The sequence below is a fragment of the Cetorhinus maximus genome, chromosome 1 (genome assembly GCF_964194155.1).
Source record: "Cetorhinus maximus chromosome 1, sCetMax3.hap1.1, whole genome shotgun sequence".
NCBI lineage: Eukaryota > Metazoa > Chordata > Chondrichthyes > Lamniformes > Cetorhinidae > Cetorhinus > Cetorhinus maximus.
In genome coordinates this window covers 27,051,416-27,068,943 of record NC_135879.1, presented here as the reverse complement: position 1 = coordinate 27,068,943, position 17,528 = coordinate 27,051,416, and the positions used below count along the sequence as shown (strand labels likewise).

General features: G+C 42.5%; 1 protein-coding gene across 5 annotated transcripts in view; it reads left to right on the top strand.

Annotated features, from left to right (window-relative positions):
- Positions 1-4,545: 4,545 nt before the first annotated feature.
- Positions 4,546-17,528, top strand: part of LOC144678843 (ETS-related transcription factor Elf-2-like) — a 106,131-nt gene continuing 93,148 nt past the window's right edge. For 3 of the 5 annotated variants that reach the window (XM_078538859.1, XM_078538850.1, XM_078538825.1), the window contains exon 1: positions 5,476-5,892. The gene's annotated coding sequence lies outside the window, so the exon portion shown is untranslated. Of the gene's footprint in view, positions 4,777-5,475; positions 5,893-17,528 lie in introns of those variants that run through there. The other 2 variants (XM_078538841.1, XM_078538833.1) reach the window with 2 other exon arrangements.

Sequence of the window (17,528 nt, the reverse complement as noted above, 5' to 3'; positions counted from 1 at the left end):
TCTGTTGTTATTTGTCTAAACCTTCTGTTAGAAGCAGGTTTTCTTGATTCTAATTGAAGCTCCATGCAATCAGTAGAGAAACTACTCAATAGCATTACCATGAGCAGATCTGCTCAGAGCTTCTTTATCGGCCTCAATCATTTTATATTAGGATTGACTATTTGCTCAGTTAAAAATTGAAATGATTTAAAAACAATATGCTCTGTATCATTTCACCAAGTATAAGCATCCTTTACAGGAGAGCTTGACACCTTTGCATTTGTTCCTAATTATGAGTTGGGATCCTGTCATCCTGTTCAACAGTGCCTTTCTTTTCTATTGATCAATGAAAGACTCACTGGCAAAGATGTGAAATCTGAACAGGAGCAACCTGTTTGGTTTGTTCCGAATCTGGTGGCATACTCGTGAATGGGGTGTGTTTTTAATTTAAAAAAAAATTATTTCAAGGGATGTGGGTGTTGCTGGCAAGGCCAGCGTTTGATGCCTATCTCTAATTGTCCTTGAGCTGAATGGCTTGCTAGGCCATTTCAGAATTAAGAGTCAAGCACATTGCTGTAGATCTGGGGTCACATGTAGGCCAGACCAGGTAAGAGTGGCAGATTTTCTTCCCTGAAGGACATTAGTGAACCAGATGGCTTTTTATGACAATTGATAATAGTTTCATGGGGGAGGATTCTTCCCTTGTCGGGTGGGCGCAGCGGGTGGGCCTTGGGAACGGCCATGAGACCAACCACCGCCCGCGATCCGGCTCCAACTGTGATTTCACGCTGGCAAATCAATTAAAAAAGAGTTGAAAAGGGGTGACAATGGTACACATGGCAACAATAAAGTCATAAAGAATCAACTGAAGGTCTGTAACTCTTTGCTTTGGGAATCTGAAGCAGTGTGTACTGTTGATGGCTGAGTCGGTGAGATAAGAGTGTGTGGAAGACAGCTTGAATGTATGTGGTGAGCCAGGGAAGATGAACATCGGAAGGAGAATTTGAAACCCTGGAGGTGACCCCTAGTGGAAGGAGTCTGAGAGAAAGCGTTGATTTGTCAGAAGATTCCAAGGCGAGTTCTTAGAGAGTGGAGATTGGAAACCCTCGTGTGAAAGACGGAGTTCAGTGAGGCTGGATGGGTCACGATGTGACAAGGGTTTGGGGGAGGATTTGAGGAGGCATCCATAGCATCTGGTTGAGTTGGCACCTGTCACTTGGTTTCAGATTGTGGTGTGTCTGACCACAGGATGCCCATTGGTATATGGACTGTGTAGTTACTGTGGACATTAGAATATAAGATAGCTTTTGTGACTTGTGTTATCCTTATAAATCTGTATGTATCTGTAAAGGAATAGTTGTGGGTGAAGGAGTATTGTGATATAGTTCATTTTTTCTTGTTTAATAGATTTTTTTTTGTTAAAGGTTCATCAGCTGACTCCTGTGACTTTGTTCATTTGCTACTCTCCAGGTATCTAAACAAACAAATAAAAGTTAGGATCCATCAAATTGCGTTCCACTCTGGGATCAGGCTTGTCCAGGGGTAACCTCAGCTGGGGGATCATAACACCCTTTTCATCTCAAATCAGCCCTAATCTTCATCCTCTTGCTCTTTGTGTATTTATACAACATCTTTGGTTTTTTTCTTGATTTTACTTGCCAATTTTTCTTCCATTTCTTTGCTTTCCTAATTTGCTTTTTAATTTTAGGCCTGAACCTTCTACACTTCTCTAGACTTTCTGCAATATTGAGCTCTCAGTATTTGACATAAGCTTCCTTTTTAACCTTATTCTACTCTATATGTTCTTGGACATCCAATGAGGTCTAGGTTTAGGAAGACCACCCTTTTTCTTTTTTTGATCATTCAAGGGATGTGGGCATTGCTGGCCAGGCCAGCATTTATTTCCCATCCCTAGTTGCCCTTGAGAAGGTGCTGGTGAGCTGCCATCTTGAAGTGTTACAGTCCATTTGGTGTAGGTACACCCACAGTGCTGTTAGGGAGTGGGTTCCAGGATTTTGACCCAGTGATAGTGAAGGAACGATGATATATTTCCAAGTCAGGATGGTGAGTGGCTTGGAGAGGAACTTTCAGATGGTGGTGTTCCCACCTATCTGCTGCCCTTGTCCTCTATATGGTAGTGGTCATGGTTTGGAAGGTGTTGTCTAAGGAACATTGGTGAGTTCCTGCAGTGCATCTTGTGGATGGTACACACTGCTGCTACTGTACGGTGGTGGAGGAGGGAGTGAATGTTTGTGGATGGGGTGCCAATCAAGTGGGTTGTTTAATCCTGGATGGTGTCAAGCTTCTTGAGTGTTGTTGGAGCTGCACTCATCCAGGCAAGTGGAGAGTATTTCATCACACTCCTGACTTGTGCCTTGTAGATGGTGGACAGGCTTTGAGGAGTCAGAAGGTGAGTTACTTGTCACAGGATTCCTAGCCTCTGAACTGCTCTTGTAGCCACAGGCTAGTCAAATTCAGTTTCTGGTCAATGGTAAAACCCAGGCTGTTGATACTGGGGGATTCAGCGATGGTAATGCTATTGAATGTCAAGAGGCGATGGTTAGATCCTCTCTTGTTGGAGATGGTCATTGCCTGGCACTTGTGTAGCACAAATGTTACTTGCTGCTTGTCAGCCCAAGCCTGGATATTGTCCAGGTCTTGCTGCATTTGAACATGGATTGCTTCAGTGTCTGAGGAGTCGCAAATGGTGCTGAACATTGTGCAATCATCAGTGAACATCCCCACTTCTGACCTTATGAAGGAAGAAATGTCATTGTTGAAGCAGCTGAAGATTGTTGGGCCTAGGACATCATTGCACAAAGGAAGATGGTTGTGGTTGTTGGAGGTCAATCATCTCAGTTCTGGTACATCACTGTAGGAGTTCCTCAGGGTGATATCCTAGAACTGAGATGATTGATCTCCAACAACCACAACCATTTTCCTTTGTGCTAGGTGTGACTCCAACCACTGGAGAGGTTTCTCCCAGATCTCCATTGACTCCAGTTTAGCTGGGGCTCCCCGGTGTCACATTCTGTCAAATGCCGCCTTGACGTCAGGGGCAGTCACCTCGGGAGTTTAGCTCTTTTGTCAATGTTTGAACCAAGGCTGTAATGAGGTCAGGATCTGAGTGGCCCTGGCGGAACCCAAACTGAGCATCAGTGATCAGGTTATTGCTAAGCAAGTGCCGCTTGATGGCACTGTTGATGACCCCTTCCATCACTTTACTGATGATCGAGATTAGACTGATGGGGCGGTAATTGGCTGGGTTGGATTTGTCCTGCTTTTTGTGTACAGGACACACCTGGGCAATTTTCCACATTGCTGAGTAGATGCCACTGTTGTAGCTGTACTGGAATAGCTTGGCTAGGGGTGCAGCAAATACTGGAGCACAATCCTTCAGTACTATTGCTGGAATATTGTCAGGGCCCATAGCCTTTGTAGTATCCAGGGCCTTCAGTATTTCCCCTTTCTTTGTGGGAGCCTATTTGTTCCAAGCTCCTCCTTGACTGCCTCCCACTGCTCTGACACTCAATTACCTTCAAGTAGCCATTTCCAATCCACTTTTACCAAATCACAACTCGGCTTAGTAAAATAGGCCTTTACCCAATTTAAAACTTTTACTCTTGGTCTATCCCTGTCCTTTTCCACAACTATACTAAATTTAATTCAATTATGGTTGGTACCACTAAAATGCTTTTCCCCTGACACCCCTTCCCTCCTTCAGCTCTCGCTAACCAAGTTAGTTGGCTCGTTATGCATAGTGCCCTGTTCTGCAGACTTGCAGTCCCCAAGTATTTGTTGACTAAATCTGCTGCAGTAGGTCAACTCCGTTCAGGGTTGCCAACTCTGGTTGCATGTATCCCAGGAAGTTTCATCATGTGCCAGTGACTAACTGCCCTGCCCCCACACTCCTGCCATTGGTCATCCGAGACACCCATCCTTACGGTGTGCTGTCTTCCCACACCAATTGGAAAGCGAAACGACTTCATCACTCAATTGGATGATTCTTAACAGTCAGTCAGGCAGCCTTTTTTCACCCTCTTTAATATTTTTATAAAGAAAATTGAAAAAAAAATAAATGCCTCAGCGTTGCTGGCCGCAGGGTCCTGGAGATTAATCTACAATTCCGTGAGATCCCAGGCCACCTAACTCGGTTACACATTTACATTGCCAAGTGATTCACTTTGGAGCCAACTGGGCCCCACAGAGATCTCACTACCACCCTGCATGGAGAATAGGATGAATACACACGCATTTAATAAAGCGTGACCATCTATGACCACTGCAAGCCCACCAAATTATACGGATCGGGGGGGGGGGGAGAAAAATCCTATGTGCGGGAACGTATGTCATTGCCATCACAGTGAACAGTGAACTTAAATTACACCATCCACCTCAACCCAGTAAAACGGTGAGGAGTGCAAGCACCAATACTGGATGGACCAGAGGCGGGATTTCCTGCTGTCAATGAGGTTAATGTACTGCAAAAAGCGACCCAGCAATGTTACACAAACATCAGCCTGCTGCTATTTCCCGAGTTGCAGGTTCACGGACAAAACTCTGGCAGAAAGCGTGTGGGGCGGATGTGTTTTTTTTTTCGTCGGGCCACCGGCGGCCGGGGTGGGGGGGGGAAGCAAAACAATATACAGAGGTGAAGCTTCCACTTGCCGAGGAGAACCCGGCCTTAAATCAAATGAACAGAGAACACGAAGGTGCAAAGTCCAACACAGGACGCGACGCCAGCCAAGGTTCTTATTTAGAACGCGACGCCTGGGCAATCCGTTCTATTTTTCGAACGTTGGGCACCGAACATTCTAATTCAGAACGTAAAGCTGGGCATTGCCCGTTCCATTCTCGAACGTTGGGTAGCCAAGGTTCTTTTAAGGGCGACATTAAGGACGAGGGTTACTCTTTTTTTTAAATTGCTGCCAGCTCTTCATTTATTTGAACATTGCAAACCGGCCTGGCCTTTGCTGCCGTAACCCGTAACCAAAAATTAAATCCTCCTTTCTTCATGATACCCAAACATCTCACCCTTGTTTTTGTGTTAAAATTTCTTTTACCCATGTGCTTTTATTTTTTTTTTAAAAAAAAACCCAAAAAAGTACATTCAGCAGATCTCGTGACAACCGCCCATATTATTTCTTCCTGCCTTGTCGATTTAAAAATAACACGAGAGGAAATAAGGGGATGTAAACAAACTCTTGTACGGAAAATATAACTGCGCTGGGCAAAAATTTAAAAAAAAAAATCAGTATTTAAATAACTGCATAATTCAGGGGGAAGTTTTTTTTTAAAAAAAAAGCTATTGTGACCCATTTCAAATAAGGAATTTTTTTTTTGCAAAATGCAGTCCCTTTATTTTTTGAATAACATTGGAAAGTGACCCGCGAGAAAAGCACGGATGACGTTGACTGCAACTTGGAAAGATGGTTGGTGGGTGATGCAAACCAGCTGATTGGGTTTTTTTTCCCCTCCTCCTCCTCCTTCTTCTTCTTCGTCTCGCAGCCAGTGGGATAATTTCTGGGAAAGGGGGTGTTTTTTGGTTGGCTCGACGTTGTGTTGCTGTGTAAGAATCTGGGAGGCTGGGGGAGATGTGACCTGGATTTAGCCTATCAAGCCCTTGGAAGGGAGAGAGAGAGGGGGGAGAGGCAGAGCAGAGCGGAGTGCTGCTGCTTCGTTTCCCTGTAAAGTGAAACCTCCGGCTTGTCTGGGGAAGCTGCAGGAGGACGGCAACCACCGGGGGCTGCCACAGTCAAACATTCACACACACACACACACACACATATAACACCGACATCCTGGAGACACTGCAAAACAACACCGACCCTTTTTTTTTTAACCAACACCCCCCCCCATCTCCTCCTCCTCCCCGCAGTTGGATATGGATCTCATTTGAAAGCCCGGAGAGAGGTAAGAAAGTAGCTTTCAGCTCGTTTCACTTTGTACACCCCGTACAGCTTGGAGGAATTGGCTGGACATGATCAGCCTAGCCTGTCTGTAACTTATTTCACCTCTAAAGTTCAGTGAACATTGCAGGGTATTTTATAGCTTGTTTCGAATATACTTGGAGATTGCCCGGGGCTTGGTTTCGGCGTGAGTTGAATCCTAGTGTTTGTTGAGTTTTGTTTGCGGTGAGCTGTTGTATTTCGGTTTGATTTACGACTTAGGCCGAGGGAGAACGATGATTCTTTCACCCCCCCCCCCTTTTCCCTCTTCCTCCTCCTCCTCAACCGGCCCACAACGTGGTGGAAAATGAAAGTCACCTTTTCTCCCTTTTTAATATATTTAAATATCTGTATCTTTTAAAATCCTGGCTGGTAATGCAGATCAGTTATGCTTGAAAGTTAGGGTTCACACAGTGAAGGTTTTAAAAAGGAAAATGAAAGCCCTTTGAAACTTATGGTTTGCTGTGGTGGGAGAGACTTGGGTCTCTTCTGGCCTGTTATTTTACTGTGAAATAACTGGGGGAACAAATTATTTTCATTTCCTGTTTTTTTTGGGTAAGGCTAGGTTTTTGTTATGTGAAAATGTAGTTTTTAATCTGAAGTTGCTGGGTTTTTTTTTGGACAGCAGCATGCTTAAGCAAATAGTGCACAATTGCATACCAGAGCTAAATTGATTGAGCAATTGATGTTTTCTACTGTAAAAGGCCGAATAGCGCCCTAAACAATATGTTGATCGTTACCGGGCCACCCCCTGCACAAAATGCAAATTATATATTTTCATATAGTGTGCCTCATTTTATTCAAGGGACAAAATGAATAGGTTCGGGAGGTTATTCCTTACGTGTATATTTTAATGAATAGAATTTTTTCATCGTAATTGGCCTGAGAGTTTGCTCAGTTCTAATCCAGTGATGGGAGTACACTTTAGCCATTGTGGGATAATCTTATGGAATGTTTATTTCTGAATTGATCATTGTGGTACATGGATGTTCTTGTAAGCTTTACTTGTACAGTATTAATACTGGAGTGTGATTGTACTGTATCCCTGAGCCTACTAGGATAGGGAAATAGTGCGTGCCTACAACATGCTTTTACAGTGTCCAGATGATTGTCATATGGTCAACAGATATTCTGAGGCTCTTTCATAAAATATTTTGTGCCAGAGGCTTTTATGAATTAATAAATAAGTGTCTTTAACTCAGAAATTAAACCAATAGTATGTTGCACTGACGTGCACTTGTATTTAATTCCTGTTGCTGCCTAAGGCCAGTTGCAGTTTATCTGAAAAGGGTTTGTTTCTTCACTTGTCCAGAGAAGGATCAGTTGAGCTTTCTTTCATCTCTCTTTCTCCCCGCTGCCTCCCTTACTGCTGCTCAAAAAGTATATGATGTACTTGGTGTTTATGTACACTAATTACAGTAGTGTACTGAAATCTATCCACAATGGCTAAATTCAGAGTAGACCTAAAATGGTCTTATTATATAGGTAGCTTCTTAATATTGTGTACAGTGGTGCTGAAAGAAAAATACATTTACAAGTGCATTTACATAGCACTTTATCACATTACTCAATCTCAATGTGCATGATATACAATTATTTACTTTTTGGAGTGCAGTGACCATTATGTTGGTAGGCACAGCATCTGTGCTACGTAATGTCAGATCTTGCAAATAGGTCTCAGAAGAACTTGTTTCTAGTGGCTGAGGAAGGAGGACACCAGGGGAGTTCTTTGCTCTTTGAGGCGCTCTCTTTTAGTGCTCTTAATGCAGACTTGAACCTCCGGAATAGGCAGACTGGGTATGAATTTGTGGCATCAGTATTGCATTGGAGCGCTCACCTATGTTGTGTGCACAATTTCTGATGTGTGGCTAGAACTGACCGCCTTCTGAAACCAGCATGTTACCAATAGAACCAAGCTGTTGTTGTTGGAGGATGTTAATGGTATTTGAGTGGTATTTAGGATCAAATTCCCTTGCCTTTTAAAGTTTCGGTTTCATTTATGTGGGTGGTTTTGCCTGTGCAACTTTAGGTAATTACCCATTCAGTGCTCTGTTAGCTGTATTTATTTTGAAAACAGTTACAGATGGTTTAGAAAAAGGGAAATTTGTAATGAGAAAGTACATTACATGCTGTTGGGAATATATATCTAGCATTTGAGATGGCTGCACCTGAAATTATGCCTTGGAGGTGTCTTGATTAGCGTCCTTAAACCTGTGTAGGGTACAAGTTTGCATCCAGCATACTGAGTTTTTAAGTGTAACTCGCACATATGTTAGTAAGTAGGATTGTGCAATAAAAATACAAAATAATAGCCTGCAAAGCTGAAAAGATATGCACTTATGTAATCCTTTTCCATAGCTCCAGCAAGTTTGACTTGTGCACAGTGTGTATGCGCAGAAATGGCATTGTAGATAGATTTCTAGACTCTAAAGGCATCAAGGGGTATGGGGAGAATGCGAGAGTACGGCTTTGAGATAGAGGATCAGTCATGATCATGTTGAATGGCACAGCAGGCTCGAAGGGCCGAATGACCTACTCTGCTCCTATTTTTTATGTTTCTAAACCTGTAGCTAAGTAAGTGTGCACTCTTTTGCAAAAAGGGAAATTGACGCTCATTATTGAGTTGTGAGATTAAAGCCAATGAAAACTCAAAATATTTGGGGGTGGAAATAAAAGCTTTGTCCTTAAATGTGAAGTATTTTGGATGAATTAAAAATAGGCTACTTAGTGATGGATGTTGTTTGCAATTATTTACTATAGCTCATATCAGCTGCTCCTCTGTAGTCTGAGGGCCAGGTAGAGTGACTGATGTGATTATGAGCCTGTGCCTGGGACAGTAGATTGTACAGGTACAGGTGCATTGGAATGCACAGATGCACGGTATTTTTAGTTGCTGATGTTGCTTGGTAGTGCTCCAGGTGGGCTATCCAATCTAAACCGTATGCTTTTTTTCTCTTTCTAAATTATACTTTTACATATTTATATATGCAATAAAATTGCACAATTTATGATCCAATCATTAAAAATGAAATCATCTGTTTCTTTACTATTCTGTTTGTCTATGCCTAGTTTTTGGTCATGTATTATATTTGTTTTTTTTAAAAAGGGATTTGCTTTGTACTTGAGATAAGGAGTGTCGATTGTGGAATGACTTTTCATTTCTGGCAGTTGGTGCCAACACCAATTACTTGGTCAGCTGAAGAATAAAAGGTCAGCCAGATGCAGAGTAAATCTTGTAGTCTTCTCCAACAATGTGCATTTATCTAATCTCCACCTTCTGTGGAACATCTTCTACTCAACCGGTGTGACCTTTTTCACTCCCCTCCTCATAGCCTTTGAGTAAGACCGCTTATTTATTTCTGTGATACTGTCCACTTGAACTTGGTGGTGTTCGTCCAAACTTGTGTCAACCCTTATGTCCGGCAGAGAGACAAACCTTTCATCTCATCCATTTTGCTACATTTAAAGCCATGACACTGTTGTGACCCACCATCTCACCTGTTACTTTCCCTTAAGGCTTGCACGCTTATTATGGGCCTTGTATATGGAGGGTTGAGGCCAACTGTTACTACAAGTATATTCTGTTCAATAAAGGTTGGTGCTAAATCTGGCAGAAAGGAATGGGCAGGACATCTCTCTGCTATTTGAAGAAAACCTTATCATGATGCAATGGGTTTCTTTACCACAGTCCTAGAACCAATCACAGCAACACTAATGAGAGAATTGTTTTACATTATTACATTGTTAACTTAATAAATGAAAATTACGGTAAACTTATTTAGGTTATAAGTATGAGGGAAAAACTTTTCTTATTCTTAATGCCATATGTAAACTTTGAAACATAAGGATGCAAACTAAATGCAATAAAAATGGCAGCTTCATGTACTGAGGTTGATCCAGATTATTCAGTATGCTGCATTGAAGCAATCAAGATCATTGTGTACACTACTGGGAATTAAATATAGGGACAAGTAACTCTTTCGGGTCACAACCAATTAAACTAAATTAACAAAATCAGGGATAAAGTAAAAGGCAGCCCCTTAAAGGGAAACTGCAAAAACAAAAGACAAAATTCAAAGGGAACTTGCAAGCATCAAACCAAAATGTGATCAAAGGAGTCAATAAAACAACCCAGTCCCCACGGTCTTTAGTGCTTTTATCCCAGTCCCCACGGTGCCCACCAAGCACGGATGGCCGTGACGGTGCTGGTGGATACTGCGTGCTCCCTCTCCAGGGTCAACTGGCCGTGAACATAGCTGCGGAAGAGGGGCAGATAAGTTGAGTTGGACGACCCCCTCGATTATCTGCTGCCTGGACCTGTTAACGGCCAACTTGGCTAGGCCCAGGAGCAGGCTCAAAAGGAGGCCCTCCTCCCTCCCTGTTCCTCTCCGCATCGGGTGCCCATAGATGAGGAGCGTGGGACTGAAGTGCAAACAAAACAGAAGCAAAAGGTTTTTCAAATAACTAAAAAGGGAGCGCAGCCTAAAACAACCTACATATGCGTGGTCCACGGACTTCACAAGGCCGCAAAAAATGCAAGCATCTTGGGAGTCCGTGAACCGACGTCCTACGATTATATGGGACTGCTATGTGCAACACCCTCCACCCCAGGCCCCCGTTGGAAAGGGGGAGGACTCCTGTGACAGGGAGTTGTACTGAAGAATGAAGGCAGTGAAAAGTTACAGTTGGTTCCATGATGTATTGCGTAGGGAAGGTTCTTGTATGTTGGTTGTGGTTGAATCAAGATTGTGAAGCTGTGTTAATTTAGGGGTAGGAGATATATTTTCTGCTTATGAGAACAGTTGTGTCTGTCTTAAATATTGAAAGAGGGATTGAGTTTGAAGGATTGATAGGATTGAGTTTGCTGATTGAAAACTGTAAGGCCCTTGCATTCCCACTCCGATATTGAGGTCAAGATAAAGTACCTCAAAATATTGTCTCATCTTTTAACCCTAAGTACTGATGGCTCACCATTACCGTCTCAAGGGATGGTCAACAAATGCTGGCCTTGCCAGTGATGCCCACATCCCATGAATGAATAAAGAAAACTTGATTCATCTGGATTTTGTGGAGCTCTGGTTAGTCATGCTTATGGGTGAAATGTTTTCATTGCTCTTGCAATGCTAATGAAGTTGATAGGTTAATATACTTGCATGTTGGAGCTTCTGTCTTTAGGGGTTCGCTATCCTCATCAAGTACTTTACCAGTGTTACACTTGTTTCCAAAAGTATGACTGAATTATGATTTTGCTCTGTTACTTCTGTTCTTGCATGGATTGCCTTGCGTATATATGTTTGGGGGGGGTGGTGGGGGGGGGGGGTGCGGCGGCGGTGGGGGTCAACAATTGTGCTATAATAAGCTCTTAAAACATGATTAAAACTAAGTATAGTATAAATAGTTAATTTTAGCAAAGTGCTTAGACGTTGCTTGGCTCAGGGTGTGTGATTAAATATAATGTAGTAATTGTATGCAGTCGCAACAAAGCAAAGAAATGATGTTCTTTAGCGTTACCTTTAAAGCTGCATAATTTTGTACTTTGGCTTTGTCAGAAAAGAACAGATCAAGACGAGAACTGAAGTGCTTTCCGTTGCAGCCTTGGTAATCGGGTGGGTTTTGTGATCTGTATTTTCTTCTTTGTCATGAATTGAAATAAGAAAGCGTGAAATGGCTGAATTGATCTCTAGTCTTTAATTCTGTGGCTTATTGCTTATACAAACTGAACCCTTCATTCATTTCATTCATTCATTCATTCATTACACATAGCTGATACAGCAAGAACAGCGATCATTTTTACTCCAAAGAGTGGCATTCACCTTTTTTGGAATGTGGCTGGCTTGATCTGTTGGAAGACACATTAATTCTGCATGATGCTCTTTCAAAATGTATTGTTTTGACTTTGCGAAAATAGTGCTCATCGAATTTCAACAATGCATTTCATACAATAACGAATGTTTCTTTCTCTTTTTATTTATTCATGGATGTGGACATTGCTGGTTGGGCCAACATTTATTACCCACTCCTAATTGCCCCTTAAGGTGATGGTGAGCTGCTGCCTTGAACAGCTGCAGTCTAAGTGGTGTAGGTACAGCCACAATGCTGATAGGGAGGGAGTTCCAGGATTTTGAAAGAGAAAGTATGGCAATATATTTCCAAGTCAGGATGGTGAGTGGTTTGGAGGGGAAATTCCAAGTGGTAGTGTTCCCATGTGTCTGCTGCCCTTGTCCTTCTAGATGGTAGCTGTCGTGGGCTTGGAAGGTTCTGTCTAAGGAGGTTTGATGAGTTCCTGCAGTGCATCTTGTAGATGGTACACACCGCAGCTACTGTGTGATGGTGGTGAAGGGAGTGAATGTTTGTGGGTGGGGTAATCAAGCAGGTTGCTTTGTCCTAGATGGTGTCAGCTCCTTGAGTGTTGTTGGAGCTGCACTCTTCCAGGCCAGTGGAGAGTATTCCATCACACTCCTGACTTGTGCTAGTAGATGGTGGACAGGCTTTGGGGAGGCAGGAGGTGAATTGCTTGCCGCAGAATTCCTAGCCTATGAACTGCTCTTGTAGCCACATTATTTATATGGCTAGTACAGTTCAGCTTCTGGTCAATGGTAACCCGTAGGATGTTGATAGGGGATTCAGCCATTGAATGTCAAGGGGCAAGGTTAGATTCTCTCTTGTTGGAGATGGTAATTGCCTGGCTCGGATGTTACTTGTCACTTGTCAGCCCAAGACTGGATATTGTCTAGGTCTTGCTGCATTTGGACAGGGACTGCTTCAGTATTTCGGGAGTCGCAAATGGGGCTGAACATTTTGCAATCATCAGTGAACAACCCCATTTGTGACCTTATGATGGAAGGAGGTCAATGAAGCAGCTGAAGATAGATAGCCTAGGACACTACCCTGAGGAACTGTGCAATGATGTCCTGAAACTGAGATGGTTGACCTCCAAGAACCATGACGATCTTTCTTTGTGCTAGCTATGACTCCAACCAGCGGAGAGGTTTGCCCTTGGTTCCTGTTGACTCCGGTTTTGCTAGGGCTGCTTGATACCCCACTTGGTCAAATGCTACCTTGATGTCAAGGGCAGTCCCTCTAACCTCACCTATGGAGTTTAGCTCTTTTGTCCATGTTTGAACCAAGGCTATAATGAGGCCTGGGGTTGATTGGCCCTGGCACAACCTAAACTGAGCATCAGTGAGCAATTTATTGCTAAGCAAGTTCCACTGATTGCACTGTTGATGAACCCTTCAAACACAAGAATTCTGCAACAGCCTCCCTCTCAGAGCAGGATAGGCTAAGTACAGCTTGCTGGGAAACTGAATACTGCCTGCTTTCATAGAGATTCCCAAGGATTTCTTTTACTGAACCCGATTTGAAAATTCAAGTCCCGTGTGTTAAATGGATCCCAAGCCAGTGGGTGAAGTATCTAGATGCTGCTATTTTTCTTGATAATAGGTTTATTTGCAGAATGCAGCCTTATCTAACCCCACCCCCACCCTAGTGCCCCAGTGGTCTCCCTTTATACTCCTTTGAAACAACTAAACAAAATTAACCAAATACGATTAACAAAATTGGTGGGGTGACGGTCCCTTAAAGGGGCATTGAAACACAAATCAAATTACCAATGGAATGGTCTCCCTTTATAAGTACTCTAGGTATTAAATTAAACAATGCCCTTCACCTGTGTATCTTAGCATGCGCACCCACAGCCTATTCTAACAAATGGATGCGTAAAGCAGGTGATAGTCTGCCTGTCATTCTGCCTGATACTCTTTCGAGTTATCAACAGTCACAGATTGCAACTCTTTTGAGTACAATCACAGTTCTTGGTTTCCGGGAGTGGGACATGAACCCACAACCCTCTGATTCAAAGGCGAGGGTGCTATGAACTGAGCCACAGCTGACACCTCTCATTCTGCCTGATAGTTGCCCTGTTATACCAGTGTTGTCAAATACATTAGCTGCTAGCCACAGAGGTGGATAGTTGCACTTTTGCCTCTGATTTGAAAAAATACACACAATAAACATGATGGTGTCGATGTGATCTCAATGCTGCTATTTGTGTGGTCTAAGTACATGTATTTAATCTTTTTGTGGGTTAGTTGTTAAAATGGTAAGAGAAAAAACATAATCTCGTGAGTTATAAATTTTGAGTGCTTTACCCCCTTGGTTGCTGAATAGTGATAGATATTTGTTAATTAAGTTTAAACATGTGAAGTACATTTACCTGTTCTGTGTGTATATGGTGATTCCTGCTAAAATCAGTGCATCTGCCTAAAGCAGAAACAGCAGTAAAGCTGTAACCACAGGTGTGGCTATTTCTTCTGAGCAGCCCTGTTTATGCACCCCCTCCGATTGAGTTCAGTGGAAAGGAAAATTAGGAAGGGTTTGTAAAAGATGGCTGATCCGCTACTCCCATTTTCTGCCACTTGCTCAAGTTCAAAGTTGTGTTGAGAACAAGAATATCTTATTTTGTAAGTTAACATAATGTATATACAGTGTCAATCTGTTTTTTATTCATTCTTCGGATGTGGGTGTCACTGGTAAGACCAACGTTTGTTGCCCACCGCTAATTCTCTTCAGAAGGTGGTGACTTCCTTCTTGAACCGCTGCAGTCCATGTGGTGCAGATACGCCCACAATGCTGTTGGGAAGGGAGTTCCAGGAATTTGACCCAGCGATATAGTTCCAAGTCAAGATAGTGAGTGACTTGGAGGGAAACTTGTAGATGGTGGTGTTCATATGCAATTGTTGCCCTGGCCCCTCTAAGTCATAGGTTTGGTAGGTGCTGTTGAAGGAGCCTTGGTGAGTTTCTGTAACATAACAACAAGACTAGACAATGCTCAATCTGTAAGAAGATAGTTATAGTATAATACCAATTTTATTGTGCTATAAGTAACTCTTCCCTGCAATGAAAATTGCCCTGGGTAGGGCTAGAGTCAAGGCCCTAAATCTACCTGTGCCCCAAAGCATTTGCTGATAGAGTAGAATCTTTTATTATCCGGCATGCATGGGGAATGGGTGGTGCTGGTTTATCAAAAATGCTGTTAACAGTGTGTTCTATTTACCAATGGAATGCAGCACAATGCTCGTATCATGAGCTAATATGGAAGTACTCAGGAAGCAAAGAACAGTATTCTCTTTACTTGTAAACTTCAACATGACATTAAAACATAAATTAAAGTATGAAGTAATTGAGTGTACAGGTATGGATTCTGGATAACTTTGTAATTGCTTCCAGTTGGTAAAGCGATGATTCATATAAGGGGCATATCAGAAATTCCGGTTAGTAGAGAATTCTGGTTGATAGACCACAGGATAATGCAGAGTTTACTGTAATTACTGTCTTCCCTTGTGTACATTTGAAATGTCCTGCGGTGAGTGGCCCCACCACCACTGCGCCAAGAGCTGGATGAGGCTGGACAGCAAGACCTAGACCCACATGAGCAGGAGTACTAGTACTTTTGGTATCCCTCCCATGGTTTTTATACGATCCTGGCCTTTCCTTGCAGGTGCCTCTATCTATTTGTGATTGTTGCCTTAGTTGTTGCTGCTTTCACCCTTGAAGGAGCAGGAGGGGATTCGGTTCCCTGGGCCCTGGAATCGCGGACGTACCTTGAGCCTGGTGACTATTGTTAATGTAACACAACCTCACTGTGGCTCCAGCTGACTGCGCACCCCCAGTTGCAGGAAAGCAACAGCAAGGTTTATTAGAATATGCTCATTACTGGATGTGGGTGCAGCCATTTATTAAATGCACCCAATTCATGTTTGTTGAAACCTTGGTGTCCTCCTCGTGATCCCGCCGATAACCTGGTTTTCACCTCACTCCCTGTCCTCCAATCTTCCGTGATAGGTGTTATGAATGCTGAGCTTTACAGGACGCTGTTTTAAAATGTGCCCTTCAACTTAAGGTGAAACAGAACATTCTGAAAAGAGGATGGTGAAGTCCTGATAAACGCCTTAGTTTGGAGAAGTGCCCATGTGATCCAGTTGCCATGGGGACGGAAACAAACAGGAAACCCGTTGAGAAGTGGGGTGGTGACTTTAATACATTTCCACAGTATCTAACAGAAAAAAGGACAGCTGTTGTTTGAGATGGAGAGACAAAAAAGGCCTGGGGAAGCAGGTGGGATGTGTTTTGCTACTGACTAAACAGGATGCTGGTGAGAGTTCAGTTTCTGTTCAAAAGAAAGGGAACAGAACAGATGGGGCTCTTGAAGTTTTAAGGAGTGCACCTTGCTGGCAGTAATCATATTTGGGAAAACTCAGGCTGACTGACTGTCAAAAGACGCTGCAAAGTTTGACCTGGCGTGGGGGGAAGAAGTGAACCTGCTGGAGAGCTGGGAATGACTGTGGGACTCCCTGAAATGCTACATTTCTAAGAAATGTGTGGCGTACAGTGAAAGGGTTTTTCTGAGCCATATTTTTGTTGCCTTTGTTATCTAATGCAAGACTTACCCATTTTTGTCGGTTTGATATATTAATTGCCTATTAGTTAATGTTTGACCCTTGTTCATTTTGGTTTGTTACAGTAAAAGTCTCAAATGTGAAGGCTCTTTGAGTCAGTCGCTGGGAAATTCATCTCTTTAATCCGTCCCTACAGGGATCATAATCGGACAGATTTCTTTAGCAGCAATAGGGATGTGACATGCTGTGGGGGTAATTGTTCTATATGTATTTTTTTCTTGGCTATAATTTCCATTTGAAAGCTGTCTGCGAGGAAAAGATCTATCCAGTCTAAAAATAAATGTGATTTTGTTCTTAAAAGTGCAAGTATCTTTTTGTTCTCATGATCGCTGTAGAGTCTTTGCCTTCCCAAAATTTGCCACAGCTTTGGTTTGTTTAGTTTTGGACTTAGTGGAAGGTGCCAGATTTAGGTGTCCTCTGGAATTTATCAAATAGTATTATTAATTCTCATGCATTTTTGCAGCTGGAGTCCACCACAAAGTCCCACTGGAGTCCATTGGTTGGTGGAGCCTTTTCCCTTGGACCAATTTGCAGCACACACTTGAGAATGTAGCAGAATGTGACCCCCAGATCTCAGAGAGAGGTGTGGATCTGCACAGGGGAACCTTTTGGGATGCAATTTTAACACACAGCATTATGCAAGCATTTAATGTATTTTCAAAAAAAAAAGGTCTACACTTGCATCATGCATGTTTTTAGTTGTATAGAGAAGCAAGATGGCTTACTAAAAGTACACACTTTTTGTCAAATTTTTGGTTGATTGTTGTGGTCGGTAGTTCTAACGTTAAAAAAACATTTGAATAGTTTTGTTTTTGCATGGTTGTCAATGTGTGATTATTTTCCTACCTGTCCAAAATTCTGCATACCAGTGGTTTTAACTTAACATGGCTTTAGTTGAATAGTTTTTTCGTTTTGCATAGTTGTTTGTATCATTAGTTTTTCCTAACTGTCTACAATTGTGTGCATCAGTATTTTTTAACATCTAGTGTTGGTTGAGCCAAGCTGGTGACTCTTTGTGCTATGGCATATTTAGAATGTGAGTTAATCATTTCATATATAATTGATCTAATTTAGTTATATAGCTATATTTGAATCTCAGTTTTTGGTAGGAACTCTGGAGTTACAGCTCAAATAGTTAAAGATG